The sequence below is a fragment of the Quercus suber genome, unplaced genomic scaffold (assembly GCF_002906115.3).
Source record: "Quercus suber isolate HL8 unplaced genomic scaffold, Cork oak 2.0 scaffold_790, whole genome shotgun sequence".
NCBI lineage: Eukaryota > Viridiplantae > Streptophyta > Magnoliopsida > Fagales > Fagaceae > Quercus > Quercus suber.
The window spans coordinates 117,047-138,207 of record NW_027070226.1 but is presented as its reverse complement, the minus strand read 5'-3'; the positions used below and the strand labels follow the sequence as shown (position 1 = coordinate 138,207).

Below are 21,161 nucleotides of genomic sequence, written 5' to 3'. Positions count from 1 at the left end.
AATCCCCAAAAAAAACAAACATACATAATGGATGATAGCTATTTCGATATTCTCGACTGCTGTGAAGAAAAATTTTCATATTCATGTGTCATACACGTCGACATGTAAATGCGCAAATGCACTTTTCCTCCTCCAGATATTTTTGGTAAGAAAGACTAACCAATAACAACTCGCCGGTTGTGCAAAACTATTATATCTTTTTTTCTTTTTTTTCTTTTTTTGTTATCGGATGTCCCCGAATGGAAAACTTTATATCCACTGCTGCTGCCGCTTCTTCTTCTTCTTCTTCTTGCTACTTTAGCTAGGCCTTTCTTTCACACGCAAAAAAGCTCTCTCTTTTGTGTCCTGGGATTCTGTTGTGATAATTTCATCCTAAATGAAGACAGTTCGTGCATGTCGTCTAAGCATAAGAGCATGGATTATTACATTGGTTTCTTATTTGGTGAGCATTTTTCTGATCGCTGCCTTAGTTAACCTACCAAGAACTAGAAGCGGTGGGGAATGCTCTCACTTTCCTTCTGTTCCATCGCGGGAATTTACCGATGATGAGATTGCAGCTAGAGTTGCTTTTAAAGAAATCTTGAAGACACATCCTGTTCAATCAAAGACCCCAAAAATTGCTTTCATGTTTCTGACTCCTGGTTCATTACCTTTTTGAGAAGCTCTGGGATAAGTTCTTTCGTGTAAGGGCTTTCTTCCTTTCTCACCATTTCTCTTTTGTTTGTTGCACTATTTATGCATGTATTGTTATCTTCAAATTCTATTGGTTATACATGTACCATGTCTCTCTGTCTTTGGTTCTATTCTGCTGCGTACGTACGTGCAGTTTCGCTTCACATGTATAAAATCTTCAAATCTCGTTGTATAGGCTGTATAGCTTGTATGCATGCTTTGAGAAGACGGAGTATGACTCATAACAAGTCCTGTAGAGTTTAGCCAGTCCGTTATTTTAGTAAAACTGGAAGGGAACATGAGATCTGTCTCTCACAGATCTCCTTAAAATTTAGATATAAAAAAGTTCCTTTCACATTTTTATCTTTTAGGCCTCAAGCTATCTTAGACTGCCCTAAACCCAAAAAAAAGGGATAAAAATTAATAGTACTTTATCACTTTTGTTGGGTTTTGGAAATTTTTAGTAAAAATAAGAGACTTCAATACTCAATAGTATTTTACCAACCGAAAATTAAGAAAAAAAAATGCGGATAAAATTTATAATTGTCGGTTCAACTGGAAAAATCAGAACCGGATGGTTGAACCGTTTTTTAGTGAAACAGATCTAGAACAGTGCGTTTTGCAGCAAAAATCATAAGTTTTTTTCTCAGATCTGTCCATGAATATGACTGAAGCCTCGCGTTGTATTGCTGTAATACATGGCATCAAAGGTTAGCCTATACCTTTTATTTTATTTTTGGTTAAAAAAAAATGAAGGTTTTTATGATTATATTACACCTTCAGACAAGGCACCAGTCTGACATAGACTCCAGCCATTTTAGCTAGACTATGCAAGAGGCCAATCCTCATCAAGAATGCCCACAAACAAAAGCCTAATATAGTGCATGAAACGAACGAGCTTTACCCACTCAACAGTTAGCCTATACTTTTACTTGAACGGTACAAGCGTACAACTACTTGTCCTTATTAAAACATTAAAAAAGATAGTACAACTGCACAGCTACCTGATCTTTCGTCACGTGAATTTAGGTTTTTTTTTTTTCTTTTAATAGTTATGATTAGAAAGAAATAATAGGTTACTCATAAAAATAAAAATAAAAAGAAATAATAGTTTTAGTTTAGTTTTTTTTTTTAATTATATAATTAAGTGGGTAATCTTAAAAGTCACTAATTTTTCTAATATATATATATATATATATTCTAATGTACCCAGGCAAAGACAGATCTAAGATTTTAAGCTAGCGATGCTAGAATATAAAAAAAAAAAAAGAAAAAAAAAAGAAAAAAAAAAGAAACTCCAAATAAGTATACATATAGTATTAAAAAATTACAAATACACAAAATTGTTATTTCTAAATGCATTAAGTGTGAGTTTGGATGTTGCTGAAAATTCTTTTAATGGTACGTCTAGATTTTTTTTGTGGGTCCCGTGAACTGTTCACGTAACTCGCAAGTCATTAATTTATGTAAATTTTTCTTTAAAATTGGGTCTTACGACATTATTCACACATTTAAAAATTATTTTGCTACAGTGTTTTCAGATTTCAACAATAAGTTGTATCCAAATAAATCCTAAATTGCAATTATCTACCAATAAAGACAAAAATAAAAACAAAATGATATCTTTTTATTAATAGTAGGTTGGTTAGAATATATATTTTGTAGAAGTTAGAGGTGGTGGTGCTAAAATTTTTAGCTTTTAACACCTCAAAAAGCTATTTTATCTATTTTACCATCTCACTTTACAATACATCAAATATCAAATATTCTATTTTTTTAATCACTTCATTTAAAATAATATAAACAACTCATAAAAATAATAAAGGAAGAAAGAGAATCTAAGTTTTTTAATTGATAGAAGAAATATAATCTTAATAAAATATTTTATTTTATTTTTAACAACTTGCTATAGTTAACTGATATTTAAATCTTAAAAAAAAAAAAAAAAACTAGTATTTATACCAGTTTACTGTAGTTGCAAAAAATTTAGTTTTAGCTTCTCCTATAATACATGATTTTTTTGGTTCTTTAGTGATAAAATAGTTTTTTTGCTAAAATACAATCACCATTGTGAATGTTTTTATTATTTTTGTTAATTTTTTGAGTTGAATAGTTACTATTTGGGTTAGACTAGCTAGACTGATTATGGAGAAAGGAGGCCTAAAGTTTTGAAAGGAGCCAACTCCAAAGATAAAATATATAATTACTAGAATAAATTAAAAATAGAGTGGACTCGAGTGGCCTGAGCCCCCACCTGGGTCCATCCCTGCCTAGGGGTAAGGGATACCCCACACCATATTGAATTTGGGTTTAAGTGAGCAGGGTCGATAACCACATGAACAAAAACCCCTTTCTTTTTTTTCAGTAAAAAAAAAATGCTACTTAATTTTCTTCTCATATCATATGATTTCCTTAGATAGTACAAACTCTGTTATTTAACAAAACATATATGATTTTATCTCTTTCTGCAGGGCCACGAGGACAGATTCACAGTTTATGTTCATTCATCTGAGGAAAAACCAATGCGTGTAAGCCCCTACTTTGTTGGTCGAGACATTTGGAGTGAGAAGGTAAGTTATCAATTTTTTTTTTTTGGTTGAGAAACCAAGGTAAGTTATCATATATACTGATGAAGCTGAGAAATTCACCAGTGAGTCACACGATGCCTTCGCGCTCGAACGTAAACCTACACAATACAAAGAAGAAAACCTATCAAAGGGCACCAGTGTGGTGCTGGCCAAATACCCTCTGAAGGTTAAGTCAGAAAGTATTCTCACAACTCTAGAGTGCTAGAGAGGGTAAATAATGCGTACCTTTATTGGTGAGAGTATTGGGGCTTTTATAGTAGTCGGAAGTTTTTCCTCTTAGACTTGGCATCCAAGTCTTTTCCTTGTAGAAATCCTCTTTTTTAGAGTCCGAAACGTGGTGGACAGATCTTCTCCTTATAGGAAAGATCTTTACCAATATATGAGATTTCTAGAGTCTAAGTAGCACAAGGACTCTGTTTAGGGCCTTACGAGAATGGGCCAAAGTATTCCTACTAAGGGGTCCAACAGGCCCATGGCCGACCAGCCCATCCTTCTTCGCTCCGTTCGTATCAAATCCGTCCACTTAAGGTCCGTCCACTTAAGGCCTCGTGTAAATAACGGGCTCGTCTATTCTTATGTTCGCGGACTATAGTCAGCCCGTACATTCACAATAGGCATCCTAGCGCATATTTTCTCCCTTTCAGTTGCCCCCTCACCCGATGGGTCCGTCACGGATAAGAGAACAGACCCATGGGGTGACGGTTTTAAAATCTCGATCATGTTTTCATGACACCTAGATCCGTGAACTTACCTCCGTACATTGTTAGATCAGGAGTTAACACATTTATGAGTCGTGCCAAGTGTCATCCTGTCAATGGTCATTGTTTTGGAACGAGGTGTCGCTTCTGATGATGCCATAAAACACCACCTTGACAATGTCCATATGGCTCGTCTACGGAAGAAGAAAGATGGCACAGCCAAGATTGCCGCGTCTGTCCTTTGGGACGGACGAACAAGGTCTCGTCCGTCCCAAAGGACGGACGAGGAAGGCATGGCCATGCTAAGGCACGTCCACCCCTAATTAGGGATGGACGAGCCAAGCATTCGTGACTTAACCAATAAATCAAAACCTCCATCACTCGCAGTGAGACACCGGTTCAGGTGAAGCAACATCTACGGAAGTTATGGAAGTTATCTCCGATTTTGGTGAACTCCTTAACAATAGGAACGGTTATCAGAGAAAATAACCGTTCCATACACTATATATACACAATTCTGCGTAGAGGTAAAGGATTCTGACTTTTTCATTTTAGAGGAAGGAGAAAACACTTAGATATTTTTTCCTCTATTCCAGCCTTCTAACTTCATCATCGAAGGGTCATAGACCGGCCTCCACCGGTCTTTACTCTGATTGAGTTTGGTTTTACAGGATTCAACTCTCAAGATTATTGAAGTCTGAAGATTTTCAACCCACTGATTTTCTTGAGTTATCAGCTTCGTCTTCTGTGCATACCCTTTATAAATACCGACCCCTCCGCCCCTCATTTTTCCACTTGTTGCTAGAAAAAATTGTCAGAGCGAGTCCGTCACATCTGTCAGAGAATAGTCCGTTCACTCCCATACCCGTCGCCCACAACATCTTGCTTACTCCAAACTTCTGGTAAGTAGTTTCATATCCGTCCTCTTTTAATTTTAGCTCTTCTTTATCTCTTTTTTAGACTTTATGTGCCCGTCGTTCTTTCCAAACCCGTCATAGTCTTAGGTTTTGTCATTACTTGTAGGCCATGTCTAGTGCGTCGAGTAACCAGTCGGTCGTCAGTGACGGGGCGGATTATGAAGAGGTATACCCGTCAGGTCCCAAAGACCACAATGCCCCGAGCGAGGAGAGTAGTCTGTCATCATCCTCCTCGTCCTCAACAAATGAGGGCCTGGAGATGATCGAAATACAAGAGGGTTCAACTAACGACGAAGAGCCAATAGTTAGATCCGTCGTGGGAGTTGATGGACTTAGGGAGTTCATCATGCTTCCAGAGTGGATGGTACACTCCTTCACATCCACTATCAAGGAAGCCCATTTTAATACCCTTAGGGCCCGTTACCAAATCCCAGACCACATCCCACTTCGTCTACCCTACATGTCAGAAAAATGTTATTACGAAGGAGTTGACGGAGTAGGTGTGTACGAACAAGTGCTTAAGGCCGACCTGAGATTCCCGTTAAATTTGTTACACCGCGAACTCTTAAAATACCTAGGTATATCCGTCAACCAGGTGTCTCCTAATGCCTGGAGGGTTTTCATCGCGATGGAGGTTCTATACGAAGCCATGTCGGACGGTGGGAGAAGGCTTACAATAAAAGAGTTCCTCCACTGCTACCGTCCGGATGAGATAGACAAGTCGAGGGGCATGTATAGCTTTGTCCCTAGGAGCCCCGTCCTAAAATTTATTTTTGAAACCCCATACTCAAATAGAGACTGGAAGAGCCGCTACTTTTTCATCGAAGGAGATAATTGGATGTGTCATCTAGGGGAGACGGACTTCATGCCCGTCGACACAGTTTGGGGCATTTTAAACCCATCCGGTATGGCCCGTCATAAATGACTCCGTGCAGTTTAATAATTTTTATAATGTTTTTAACGTCCGTCCTCTTTGATGCAGTTCGACGGCGTCCCCAGATTACCCTTGAGGAATTCAGTTTCCTTGAAAAAAAATTTGCAAAGACAAAGCCCGAGGAGCGGACTTGGGCCAAACTCGTCAACCTCAACACCATCCACTGGTATTGTGATGGGCCCGAACCAACCCCGGCGGCACTAAAGTATGAAAAGCAGACTCGTCTACGTGAGTCCGTCGACCCTTATTACCTGTTTTTATCGTCATTATTATTATTATTTCTTAATCTGTCTACCTTTTTTAGAGATGGAGGATGCAAAGAGGCGAGCAGCTATAAGACTTCAAGCTGCAAAGAACAAAGAAGCTGGAACGGACCCCATGGGGACGAGCTCCAGCAAGCAGAGTCTGAAGAGGAAACTGCCCGTGAAGGGTGACCGTCCGCCAAAACAACCCAAGATCCCCTTGGAACCGGTCGTCGGCTTGATGGCTAGGGGGAATAAGTCGGTCACCCCGATTAAATATGGTGCGGGCAAGGGTCTGATGACGGGTCTATCTGGCAGCCAGAAGAAGCCACCTGTCTTGCTTCGTGAGGACTCCAAGTATGCCCTCGAGAGGCTGTCATCGTTTATTACTACCAACGACTACGAGGATCTGGGGAATCACTCAACAGAGGCGATGGGGGAGACGGGCCTCTTCAACATTGCTCAGGTAATTACTCCGTCATCTTTGGTCCACCCGTTCACCATTTGCTGCCCTTAAATATTTTACTTATGCATTTTTGTTGTACCTCAGGCTATAATCATGATGAAAGGCATGATGGGACGGTGTCTCAATCATGAGACGACCATTGGCCGGATTCGTGAGAAAGCCAAGGTGATGGAGGAGGAGCTGCTCGATCTCAAAGCCTGGAAGGTTGTCTAGGAGAAGAAGCTGAAGATGGCCGAGACGGCCCGGGACAAATGTATCCAGTTGACGGACCGTCTGAAGAAACCCCTGGTGGAGAAAGACGATGAGGTCCATCAGGCGAAGGAGGATGCGATATGCGAGTACCGCGACTCCGACGCCCTCATTTCGGAACTGAGTCTTGTTTATAACGATGGGTTTGACGATGCCCTCCGTCAGGTGAAGGCGTTATACCCGGATATAGACTTATCCACCGTCACCGTCACTGCCTCCGAGCCTTCAATCGTTCAGCCCGTTCAGTCTGAAGATACTGATGTTCTTTTCGACGAGAACGTCCCTGTCCGCGAAGCTCCTGTAGATCAAACCGTTGCGGATAGCCAAGCTAAGGACAATGGGGACCGTCCAGTTGAAGAGAGAGAGGTAGCAGATTTGTAATAACTTAGTTTTACTAATTAATCTCCTTTTTTTTTTTTTTTTTGTATCAAGTGTAGAACAATTTTTAATACCCGTCATGTTTACGGGGTTTATATGAACATTGACCGTTCAGTATGTTTACATTCTGCAAGGTCCGTTGACCTTTGTTTTATCTGTGTGAAATGCATGTGTTTTATTTTGAAGTACATTTCATGTTAAAATGAGCTCCGTTCTGCTTATGCGATTCTTCCGTCCTCCTTTCTCTCCCTTTTTTTTTGAAGATAATCTGTCTAGCCTTGTGGAATTAACTTATCCGTCCATTAACCGTTTAACCAAGGGTCGTCATCCCTTAAGATGATTTGTCCGTTCGTGGGATTTTTAGAATTACCATTCGTTTTAGAATGGTCCGTATAGTATGTGGGCTTATTAACTCGGATTCTAAGTGCTATCACCCTTCGGGATGACCCGTTCATCTTGTGGTTGTTATTTTTGGGCCCGTCTATTATGTGGACTTAGTAGTTACCATCTTTTTAGGATGATCCGTCCAACTTGCGGATGTTATTTTGGGTCCGTCCATTATGTGGACTTAGTACTTACCATCCTTTTAAGATGATCCGTCCAACTTGCAGACGTTATTTTGGGTCCGTCCTTTATCTGGACTTAGTAGTTACCACCCTTGTAGGACGATCCGTCCAGCTTGCGGACGTTATTTTGGGTCCGTCCATTATCTGGACTTAGTACTTACCATCCTCGTAGGACGATCCGTCCAGCTTGTGGACGTTATTACTGGTCCGTCCATTATCTGGACTTAAGGTTTTCATCCTCTTGGGGTGATCCGTCCATCATGTGGACAATATTTTTAACAGTCCGTCATAGGACATAAGATTTTCATCCTCTTGGGATGATCCGTCCATCATGTGGACAATATTTTCAACGGTCCGTCATAGGACTTAAGATTTTCACCCTCTTGGGATGACTCGTCCATCATGTGGACCATATTTTTAACCGTCTGATATTGAATTAACTAGATTAAGCAGGAAAAATTCATTAGAGTTTGAAAGAAATCTTTATAGGAAAAAAAGGTGCCTGCCCCCTTGGGCTTAAAAAAGCACTGGTAGAGAGATTTGTTCAAAGTAAAGAAAAATAATGGAAATAGTTGTTCGAAGTAAAACTACTGAAAACTTTAGAAATAAACTAGAAAGTTGGGGGGGGGGGGGTTGATGCCCTTTATGTCGTCTTCATTGGTAGTATCTCCGTAGGTGCTCTGTGTTCCACGGGTGTTGCAATTTCCGTCCGTCCATGGTTTCGAGGTGATAGGTCCCCTTCCTCTGCCAAGACAAGATCTTGTAAGGTCCTTCCCAGTTAGGGCCAAATTTTCCTTGTGAAGGATCTTTAGCCGCTCTCATTACCTTCTGTAGCATAAGGTCCCCGATCTGAAAGTCTCTGTGTCTGACTTTGGAGTTGTAGTATTTTGCCATGAGGTTTTGGTATCGGGCCAACCTTTGTTCTTCTGTAGCCCGGACTTCGTCGACTAGGTCTAGCTGTAGCCGCAAAGCCCCTTCGTTCTTGTAGTCATTATAGCTCTCCACTCGATAACTTGTAAGCCCTATCTCTGCTGGAATGACAGCCTCGCTCCCGTATGCTAGCCTGAATGGTGTTTCTCCCGTGGGTGTTCTTGCCGTTGTACGATATGCCCACAAGATACTTGGTAACTCATTGGGCCAGATGCCTTTTGCCCCCTCGAGCCGGGTCTTGATGATTTTGAGCAGGGACCGGTTCGTGACTTCAACTTGCCCATTGGCCTGCGGATGTGCAGGTGATGAGTAGTGATTTCTGATGCCTAATTCCGAGTAGAAATCTTGGAATGCCTTGTTGTCAAACTGTTTTCCGTTATCGGAGATGAGTACCCTTGGTATCCCGAATCTGCATATGATATTTCTCCATACGAAACTCCTGATGTTTCTCTCTGTGATAGTCGCCAGAGCTTCCATCTCCACCCACTTAGTGAAATAGTCGATCCCTACCACCAAAAATTTCAGCTGTCGTGCAGCCGTCGGGAAAGGGCCCATGATGTCTAGCCCCCATTGGGCGAACGGCCAAGGGGCCGTCATGGGTGTCAGCTCTTCGGTTGGTTGCCTAATTAGGTTACCGAACCTTTGACATTTGTCGCAAGTCTTGACGTAGGCTTATGCGTCCTTCTGCATTATAGGCCAATAGTATCCTGCCCGGATCAGTTTGTGTACTAAAGACCGCGCCCCCGAATGGTTTCTGTAGATACCCTCATGGACCTCTCTCATTACGTAGTCTGCTTCCTCGTGGCCCAAACACCATAGGTATGGTCGTGAGAATCCCCTCTTGTACAAGACGTCATTGATTATTATGAATCGCGAAGCTCGGACTTTCAGTTTTCTTGCTGCGTCTTTGTCGTCTAGGAGCGTGCCTTCCTTCAGGTAAGCCGTTAACGGCGTAGTCCAATTGCATTCTGGGTTTACTTCCTACACTTCTGCCCTACTGTTAATGATTGAGGAATTCTGGATAAACGACAATACCTGATCGGGGGCCATCATGACCTCTGCGGAGGTGGCTTTTGCGAGCCGGTCAGCACATTCGTTCTCCTCCCTTGGAATTTGGACCAATGTGACCTGGAGGGTGCCGATCCATCTCCTGACCTCTTCCAAGTATTTCTTCATCTTTTCCCCTCTACACTCATAGGCGCCGCTAATCTGACTGACTATTACCTGCGAATCGTAATGTACAACCATGGCCTCAGCGCCTGCTGCTTTTGCCAGGTCTAATCCTGCCACCAATGCCTCATACTCGGCCTCATTATTGGTTGTTGGGAAGTCTAGCCGAATCATACACTTGATTTTCTCTCCGTCAGGGGTTTGAATTACTACCCCAGTGCCTCCAGCTTGCTTGTTTGATGATCCATCCGTGTGGATGTTCCATTGTCTGAAGGCTTGTGGCTCCTTCTGCTCTGTTTGCGTGTATTCGACGATGAAGTCCGCCACTGCTTAGCCCTTTATTGCGATTCGTGGTCGGTAATGTATGTCAAATTCGTTTAGCTCTATCACCCACAGGACCATTCGTCCGGCAGCTTCAGGGCTGCTCATTGCCCTTTTTAGGGGTTGATTTGTTAGGACGATGATGCTGTGGGCTTGAAAGTACGGTTTGAGTTTTCGGGCGGCGGTTACCAGTGCGAAGGCGAGCTTTTCCATGTGGGGGTACCTCTCTTCAGCCCCCCAAAACCCTCTGCTTATGAAATAGACGAGTTGCTGAGTTCCTTCCTCTTCTCTTACTAGGGCCGTGCTTACTGCCACCTGCGAAACTGCTAGGTATAAGTAGAGGTCTTCTCCTGGTTTGGATGGGCTGAGCAAGAGTGGGGAGGCGAGGTATTTCTTTAGATCTTCAAATGCCTTCTGGCACTCATCCGTCCACTCGAATGATTTCCTTAGGACGCGGAAGAACGGTAGACACTTGTCCGTTGCTTTTAAGACGAACCTGTTCAAAGCAGCAATTTTGCCGTTTAAGCTCTACACGTCCTTTACTGTCCTTGGCGGTTCTAGCTTCATGATGGCCCGTATCTTCTCTGGGTTGACCTCTATTCCTCTTTGGGACACCATAAAATCTAAGAATTTTTCCGCCGTTACTCCGAATACGCACTTGCCCGGATTCAGTTTCATGTTGTATGATCGTAGGGTATCGAATGTCTCCTGGAGGTCGCTCAAGTGATCCTTTTCGTGTGGGCTCTTGACCAGCATGTTGTCGACGTAGACCTGTACGTTCCTCCCTATTTGGTGCGCGAACATTTTGTCCATTAACCTTTGGTACGTTGCCCCAACGTTCTTGAGTCCGAATGGCATCACTTTATAGCAAAAGAGTCATTGGCTGGTGACGAAGGACGTTTTCTCCTGATTAGATTCCTCCATCTTGATCTGATTATAGCCTGAGAAGGCATCCATAAAACTTAGGAGCTGGTGTCTGGCCGTGGAGTCGACCAGCGCATCTATCTGCGGGAGGGGGTAGCTGTCCTTTGGGCACGCTTTGTTAAGGTCCGTGAAGTCAACACATATTCGCCACTTCCCGCTAGCCTTCTTGACCATGACCACGTTCGCCAACCACTCCGGGTAATATACTTCCCTAATGAAACCCGCCTCGAGTAGTTTTCTGACCTCTTGCGCTATTGCCCTGTCCCGTTCGTGAGCGAACACTCGCTTTTTCTGCCGGACGGGTGGGGTTGAGGGGTTCACATTCAGCTTGTGCACTATGACCGAGGGATCGATCCCAGGCATGTCTTCGTGGTTCCATGCGAAAACGTCTTGGTTCCTCCTGAGGAATGTTATGAGGGCCTGGCGCACCAGCTGGCAGGCCAATGTTCCTATTCTGGTCGTCCGTTCTGGTTTTGATTCGTCGAGCATTATCTCCTCCAGCTCTTCGACCGGTTCTGCGACCGTTCGCTGCTCTTCTACGCACATTGTCTGATGATGATCTTCCATTTCTAGCATGACAATGTAGCATTCTCGGGCTGTTACCTGATTCCCTCGCAATTCCCTAATCCCAATAGTCCGTTGGGAACTTGATCATCATGTGGTATGTTGATGTTGCTGCTTTCCACAAGTTTAGTGTGGGTCGTCCGAGAATACCATTGTAAGCGGATGAGCAGTCCACCACGAGGAACATTACATTCCTAGTGAGTTCTTGCATGTAATCGCCCACTGTTACCGGGAGTGTGATGGAGCCTATTGGGAATACCCTTGTCCCTCCAAAACCGACAAGTGGAGCACTTGTTGGTATCAATCGTGCTCTGTCTATCCCCATTTGCTGGAATGCTGGATAGTATAGAATATTTGCTGAGCTGCCGTTGTCGATTAGTACTCAGTGGACGTTGTAGTCCCTCACATGTATGCTGACAACCAGCGCGTCGTCATGTGGATGGTGGAGTCTCCTTGCGTCTTCTTCAGTGAATCCGATGATAGGGCTTTCCACCCGTACGGTATTAGGCATAGAGCCTGTTAGATGGACGTTCAGGACCGATTTGAGGTACGTTTTTCGAGCTTTTTTGGAAGAACCAGTAGCCACGGTCCCTCCCACGATCATCCTTATGTCTCCAATGGGGGGTCTAGGACGCTCGTTATCCCGTCGGGGGGCCGACCCTTGGCGATTGGGATCCGCTCTCTCTTTGTTGACGAATTTCTGCAACTTCTCTTGTCTAATGAGGGTTTCAATCTGCTGCTTCAGGTCGTAGCAATCGGCTGTGTCGTGGCCGTGATCTCGGTGGAAACGACAATATTTGTCTCGCGGCCGTTTGCTTGGGTCGCTCTTTAGTTTCCCCGGGAACGTCAGCGTTTCCTCGTCTTTGATTTGCATCAAAACTTGATCAATCGGGGCGTTTAGAAGGGTGAAACTTGTGAACCTTCCTCCCGAGGGCTTAGGGCGCCTTTCGTCCCTTCTGTCTCCTGTCCTTGGCCTTTTCTGCCCTTAATCCTGATGCACGTCCGCCTGCCGTTCCCTTTTCCTGGGCTTTTCCTCCCGTGCTAGTAACGCGTCTTCCGCATTCATGTACTTGGTGGCCCTGTAGAGTACCTCTCACATGGTTTTGAGGTCATTTTTGTATAGGGAAAACAAAAACTTGCCCTTCCACAACCCGTTCGTGAAAGCTGCCACCAGTATTTTGTCATCGGCTTCATCGATCAAGAGCGCTTCCTTATTGAAGCGGGTTATGTAGGATCTTAATGTCTCGTCCTCTCTCTGCCTGATGCTCATTAAGCATGCCGTGGATTTCTTGTACCCGTGTCCCCCTATAAAGTGCGAGGTGAACTGAGCGCTCAATTCTTTAAAAGTGCTGATGGAGTTCGGCATCAGCCGACTGAACCAAATTCTTGCGGGACCCTTAGTTTGGTTGGGAAGGCCCTACACATGATTTCGTCCGGTACCCCTTGTAGATGCATCAAGGTCTTGAACGTCTCCAGGTGGTCTAGGGGATCCTTGACCCCATCATAACTCTCTATCTGTGGCATCCGGAACTTGTGTGGTAGGGGAAAGGAATTGATGGGCCCGGTGAATGGAGAGTCAGTCCGGTTCACTAGGTCGTCTAGGTCGCTGGACACTCGTCCCTTTAGGGCGTTCATCATGACCTCCATCTGTTCTTTCATCGCCTGCATCTCCGTGAACATGGGCGGAGGAGTTGCATCCATGAGGGATGGGAGGCTCGTGTTTTGTCGTTCTGACCTGCTTAGGGCGTTGCTCCCTTCAAGCCCTTCTCGGTCTCTTTGCATGGCGCTGGTACCTTCCTGATCCTCCCTCCGGTTGTTAGGTGCTATGTTTCTTTGACGCAACTGTTTTTCTAGGTCATGATTTTGTTTGGTGAGGCGCTCCAAGGCCGCAGTGAGAGTCCGAACCTGTCTTTCGAGTGCGGTTGTGGGTAGTTGCTCTCCTTGGATGTCGTTGGTTGTTGCCATCGAGCTAGTGAGCACCATGCAACCCTTCTGTCTCAGGGATGAAGCAATGTCTGACTTCTTTTTTCTCACGATTTCCATAGACGGCGCCAACTGATGAAGCTGAGAAATTCACCAGTGAGTCACACGATGCCTTCGCGCTCGAACGTAAACCTACACAATGCAAAGAAGAAAACCTATCAAAGGACACCGGTGTGGTGCCGGCCAAATACCCTCCGAAGGTTAAGTCAGAAAGTATTCTCACAACTCTAGAGTGCTAGAGAGGGTAAATAATGCGTACCTTTATTGGTGAGAGTATTGGGACTTTTATAGTAGTCGAAAGTTTTTCCTCTTAGACTTGGCATCCAAGTCTTTTCCTTGTAGAAATCCTCTTTTTTAGAGTCCGAAACGTGGTGGACAGATCTTCTCCTTATAGGGAAGATCTTTACCAATATATGAGATTTCTAGAGTCCAAGTAGCACAAGGACTCTGTTTAGGGCCTTACGAGAATGGGCCAAAGTATTCCCACTAAGGGGTCCAACAGGCCCATAGCCGACCAGCCCATCCTTCTTCGCTCCGTTCGTATGAAGTCCGTCCACTTAAGGTCCGTCCACTTAAGGCCTCGTGTAAATAACGGGCTCGTCTATTCTTATGTTCACGGACTATAGTCAGCCCATACATTCACAATAGGCATCTTAGCGCGTATTTTCTCCCTTTCATATACGAACATATTGTGTAATATCATCACAAAGTCACAACCTGGTACCAATGTAATAAGAAGTGGACTCAGTGGATTCTTAATCTACCTTTCCTTATTAGTGACTTTGAATTATACTAAAAAGAAGACACAGATTTATGATTGAAGCTGGAATGATGTGTAATTACTCCTGACCTGTTAAAAATTGGAAACATTTATCACATTAATGTTTCCCATTTATATCAAAGCATATGTATTGATGGATCTTGGGATCTTAGGAATTATTTGGTATCTAGCTTTAGTCTGTCATACTCTTGTCCTTGCTCAAGCATTTTAAACGAGGAACAATGCGCATACTTAGATTGTGTAAGTAATTAGATTTACTTTCAGTTGATTGAGCTTACAGCATCATCCTTTTTTATTCTGATCCGAGATGACAGCTACTTTGTAATTTTACTGCCAACGAGTTGTAGCTCAAACAGCATATCCTCCTCCCTCAAGAAGTAGTTAAGGGTTAATGGGATTAACACCCATGAGGTGCATTAAAAAAAAACGATGTATTTTTTACGCAGACGCCAAAGAGTTCTGTCTTTGAATTAAAATCAGTGCATTATTTTAGAAAATCCTTTTATTTCCTTCATTTTCCAAAAGCTGAAGGGCTTTGACTCTGATGCTCACCTTCTATATTTTGGAATGCCTTTTGTCCATATCAATGGTGTTCTATATTTTGGAATGCCTTATATCCATATCGATGGTGTCATTCCTTTGCATGCTGTTGCTATCGATTATCTAGAATTTTATTTTAAAAACTAAATTTATTTATTTTTATTTTATAAATGTGTGTGAAGAATAATATCAATATTGCATGCATCATATATGAATGCTCTCTAAGGACTAAGGATTTCAGGATTTGCAGTCAATGTAGGTTTGAAGCTCCCATACAGTAGGATGTGAAAGAGCTGTCAATATTTGACCCGATTCGTGAACATGACATGGTTTTTTAAAGGTTATGGTTGGATTTTAGTAGGATTGGGTCATATACGGGTCGACTTGAAAGTGACACGATAAGAAACATGTCGTAAGCAGGTTAACCTGCATGACCCACAATAAACACGTTTGACACGTCAATTTATTTGTGTCAACTCGAAATAACTCATTTAACACAATCCATTTAACTCGTATAACAAATAAATATTCATTTTGTTTTAGATTTATCAAATACCTTTTATATTTAACCTATATTTTAAACTTAAAAAGAAAAGGGAATAATTACAAAAACTTACAAGTGATATAATTTGTAAGTTGAAACTTTATAAACCCTAGTCATGATCAATCTACTATTTGCACTAACTCTTTCAATATTAATACTTAACATTTGCAAGTTTTGTGGATATTATATTTTAGTTGAACAATGTTATTTTGAATTTGGGTTGAAATATATGCACTTTTTTGGAGTGTAAAGAACTTATTTTAGATAAATGTTATATTTTTGTTGAACTATGTCAATTTGAATGTAGATTGAAGACTTAAAGTGTATGCATTACTTTTAAGATGTAAATAAATTATTTCTTTATGGATGTTATATTTAATATTAAATTGGTTGAAATGAGTTCTGTAACATTAAATTCAATCCAACATGACTTGTTTATTAAGCGTGTTAAGTGGGTCGAGTCATGTCAACCCGCTTTATTAACAGGTCGAGTTAGGGTTAAAGAGTCATGACTAAATTATTAAATGAATCAGGTTCGAGTTGAGGCATTTAGTTGAATACCTCTACCTTGACACGACACAAACCAAACACGCTAACCTGAATTGACACCCTAAGATATCTCCTTTCTAGTGCCAATAAATACATTATTACACTTTATATTAAATGTACATCTATAGTAAGAGTCCAGTAAACCAGAAACTAGTTGACATCCTCTATTTTCAACACTGCAAATTTGGAGATACTTTTTGGATGGAAAGTGATTCTCCAACCAAACCTCACGGAGGCATTATGTATTAAATTTTGGGGAGTTGTAAGATTCATCCTTGGAGGGTTCAGCATTTTGCTACATACTTGGAGAGGACAATTACGTTATAAAAAAATAAAAGCTTGCAACAACAACCAAGTTGTAGTCCTAAATTTTTTGAGTATGGATCCTCAATAGATTAGTTAGGGTCGACCATGTAAATTCTTTCTTTCCATTCTATTCTATCCAAAGTCATACTCTCTCTTACTTTCTCAATTGAAATTTCATTTTTTATTAATTCTACTAGTGTTATTTTTGGTCTTACTCTAACTCTTTGTGTTCCCTTAACTTGAATCAACTCACTCTTTCTCAAGAACTTGCAATTACTGAAAAACAAAAACCAAAAGAGTTTGGTTTGTGCTGATACAAGATTTATAAATATCAGATTTGTAATATAAACATTTGATATGAAACCAGATCATTAAATTGATGCAATTAGCAAAGCTGTTGCAGGTGGTCTGGGGGGAATTTTCCATGGTTGAAGCAGAGAGGAGGCTTTTGGCAAATGCACTTACAGACCCTGATAACCAACAGTTTGTGCTGCTTTCTGATAGGTGATTTAATTACCACATTTCTCTTACTACATTTGTGAAAATTGTGCTTGATTTTAATATATGGTACTTGTCTAATTTCTTTTTTTCTCTTATAATTTTGTTTCAGTTGTGTACCCCTGCATAACTTCAACTATGTGTATCGCTATCTAATGTATACAAATGTCAGCTTTATTGATTGGTACGCAAGCTTTAATTTGTGAAAGGAACGCCCTAGCAGTTGGTTGATAAAATTTTGAAACTTTTTCCAATCTCAATATCAATGCTATTTTTCTGCTGAGTTGATAAACGATTTAATTTTTCGCTCTAAATGAACTCTCTCTCTCAGTTTCATTGATCCTGGTCAACATGGAACTGGGAGGTATTCAGAGCACATGTTGCCTGAAGTTGAAAAGAAGGATTTTCGGAAGGCTTCACAGGTATATTCTTTATAACATATTGAACTGTAAACTAATAGAAACTTCGATCTTCTCATTTATTTGTAAAGAGAGATTCTTAATATTTGAAATTCACACTAGCCTTCAAATTTAGGCTTGCCTGACTTTTTCCACTGCATTGTGCAGAATGACCTATATTGAACTGATATGAAAGGGTGAACTTAATCATTTTAACCATTAACCTAAATAAGTGGGTCCAACATGCGTGCTCTAATACCACAATAAACTATTGTTAATTCCAAAAGCTTAAATTATTAGGAAATGTGAATTCGATTTAACCATTATTATTACAGCCTGTTTCAGCTTTTTCAGTTTTTGGCATTCTTTTTAAAACTTTGTGAGACTCTTCACTTGAAGAGCCATTTGAGATCGTGCGCGACATTCTTTGGTTAGTTCCTGAATATTTAAGCAACTTGACAGCATATCATGCTGTTCTCTGTTCGTAGAATTAGTTAAGCAGCTCAACAGTGAAAAGATCAGGAACCTTCAATTTTTCCATTCACGTAGATAAGAAAATTCTACCGTTTGTAGAATTTTTGTCACAGATAGGTTGTGGCAAAAAAAAATTTTCTTCCGTCAGATATATAAATTTGGAACATAGAAGATTGAAATATCTCAAGTGTTACTGATTGTGAATGTTATTTGCATTGCAGTGGTTTTCCATGAAGCGGCAGCATGCTATCATGGTTATGGCTGACAGTCTTTACTATAGGAAATTCAGGCTTTACTGCAAGGTAATCCATTTTCAATCATGATCTTGTCCTTGCTTTTGTTATTGCTTGTTAGATGAAGAATCTGGTCTATTCTGTTTTGGGCCTGCATTTGTGTTTTCCTCACATATCTCAATGTCTGTCTTGATCTAGATTGGCAGGTCTTGATTCATTAAGATTAAAATATTGTGTAAATTAAGAGCATAGAGATCTTGACATGGTTGATGCAAGGAATTTCGCTTTTGCCAGGGATAGCTTTTTTTTTTTTTTTTTTTTTTTGATAAGTAAAGAAAATTTTATTCAAAGACATAATAATGAGTCACATATTGTTATATATGTGAGTGAAATGTCAAATTTTTATGGCATGTTATGGGCATTGTAGAGGTGTTGCCAAGAGATTCCAAAAGCACTTTATTTGTACGGATTCTGATTTCTCTCCCTCTTTTTGGGGTTGTGGATTTGGGAAGGTAGGGGGATTTGTAATCTTAGTTGGAAATGAGATACCAATACAATCCTCCAATTTTAAAAATATTTAGGTTTTAGGAAGTAATGTTTTGTACTGTGTTATTTATTTATTTTAGAATGTCTATGAATAAAAGGCCCATGAATTGAAAATACGATTAGAACCCAAGATGGATGGACATTTAATTATTAATAAACTACATTACTTTCCCTTGCCTCACTCTGTCTTCTTTCTCATCTTAAATGCTAAAATTCTGTTGTTTTTCTTTTTTCTGCGAGTTATTCTGTTGAATTTCTCCTGCAATTGGCTGCTTTCTAGTAAGCAAATATCATAACCTAGAAAAAAGACTTTATTTTATTGATGTTCTTAGGGTGTGTTTGGATACTGCTTATTTTGCTGAAAACTGAAAATACTGTAGCAAAATAATTTTTAAATGTATAAATAGTGCTATGAGACCCATTTTAATGAAAGTTTTGTTGAAACATGTTTCCAAAAAAAAAAACAAAAAAATAAACAAAAACGTAGACGTAGATGCTAAATAATCACTATCCAAACAGTCACTTAGACTGCCTTTTGGAAGCTCTATCCTTGGTATTAAAATAAAAAATTGCTGCATTTTTTTTTTTTTAATTTTTAATCTTAATGTTGATATCTCATATTACTGTTGGAAGAGGATGAGGATCTAAGCAAGCTAATGTTGGACAAGGTCTAAGTTTCTCCAACTCCAAATTTATTATGGTCTGATTTTTTATGCATGCCATAAACAAAAATGTTGAACACAACAAATTATTTTGCCATATGAACTGTTAAAAAAAAAAATCATAGTTTGAAATGGAATGCTACTTTGAATTCAATATCTTTTCTTCTGTGCTGCCAATATTGTGTTTTTGAAGTCAATGGAAAATGTGTAAACTGTAAACCTAGTTTCATTGACAAACATCTTGATGTTGGTGCTTTGAACTTTCTCAGCCAAATATGGACGGCCGCAACTGCTATGCTGATGAGCATTATTTGCCAACTCTTTTTAATGTGAGTCATCTTTTGTGTAGTACAACTCAATTTAATCTTTCCTATTGGTGCCACTTTATTCAGTCTCTGTTCTTCAGATGATTGATCCCAATGGAATTGCAAATTGGTCCGTAACACATGTTGATTGGTCCGAAGAAAAATGGCATCCCAAAACATTTAGGGCTCAAGATATTACTTATGAGCTCCTAAAGAACATTACGGTACGTGAGAAAAATCTTAGTCTTTTGCTTTTGTTGATTTCCTTGGTATTACATGCAACATATTTTAATGACAATGTGTTAACCATTTCAGTCCATTGACAAGAGCATTCATGTCACTAGTGATGCAAAGGTATTGAGTTTATTACTTGAATGATGGCTTATAGGTGTTGCTTAGTTTTTTGTTTTGTAATTACTTAGTATCCGGGATTACAGTGACATATTCCCTCCTCACATATTTGTAGATCTCATTGATTAAATTCATATTGAGATCCACCATTTATGTAACGGAGGAAGTACCAAGTCATTGTATTCCTGATGAACCTAATAATTTTCCATTTGGGAGAAGGAAGATCTAAAAAGATATTTGTTTTGATTTCTGGTTGCAGAAGAGTGTATTGGTCACACCTTGTTCGTGGAATGGGATGAAAAGGCCTTGTTTTCTATTTGGCAGAAAGATCCACCCTGAGACTCTGGATAAATTGATGCAGCTTTTCTCCAATTATACAACAGTTTAAGCCTTATCTCCATCAACATTATTGTTTGCTCGTGTGCAGTCACCCTTGTCACCCTAGATAATGTTTGAAAAAAGATTTTAAGGGTCACCGTCCAGACAATTTGAATGCTTCACTGCATAAAGCTTGACAATGATTGCTTTATTTCCACTTTGTCACTGATTACCAGTTTTCTGTTTAAATTGATGGATTTTTATCTTTATTTCCACTTTATTTCCATTTTGGTTTCTTTTTAAATTAATGGATTTTTAACTTTGGCCGTGAAAGAAGTTATATGCATAGTTTTAAAAACGGACCGGACCGGCCGGTCCGACCGGTTCAACCGGGAACCGGTCTTAAAACCGGTCCGGTTATGATAAAAAACCGGAAATGATTAAAAACCGTTAAATAGTAAAACCGGAGGTCCAACCGGAAAAACCGGAAAACCGGAGGTTGAACCGGTTTATAACCGGTTGGAGATTTTTTAATTTTTTTTGTATTTTTCGGCAAAACTATGCCGTTTTGGTCCTCAGTCCTCTAAAATCCTAATTCCTAAACTATGCCGTTTTGTAAAAACTAACCCTAAATCCCTAACTCCCTAAGCCGAAACCCTCAGACACTCTCAATCTCAACTCTCAACTCTCATCTCAGTGATCTCACTCACCTCACCTCAAGCTCTCAGACTCAAACTGTCAAACATCTCTGCCTTTCTTCGTTCTTAGTCTTCTTTCTTCGTTCTGCTCCGGCGATCAGGCTGTGCGGTGGTGGAGGTTCGGCGTGATGAAGGAAGCAGAGCTTCTTTTGGAATAGCGTGAGCTTTGGCTGTTTGCTCATCTCGCTCATCTCGCTCAGCCGAAAGTCAAGCTCTTCACTGCCTCAAGCTCGCTCTTCGCTGCTCAAGGCTCCTCTGTTTGTTTGCTCACCTCAAGGCTCCCTCTGCCTCACGCAGTCACGCGCACGCTCACCGCAAGCTGAGTTTTTTTTTTTCTTTTTTCCTTTCGAAAACAG

The 21,161-nt window shown here is 40.8% G+C and overlaps 1 pseudogene; it reads left to right on the top strand.

Moving 5' to 3' along the window:
* The first annotated feature begins 376 nt into the window (after window positions 1-376).
* Window positions 377-20,382, top strand: LOC112017400 (glycosyltransferase BC10-like; annotated as a pseudogene).
* The last annotated feature ends 779 nt before the right edge of the window (window positions 20,383-21,161 follow it).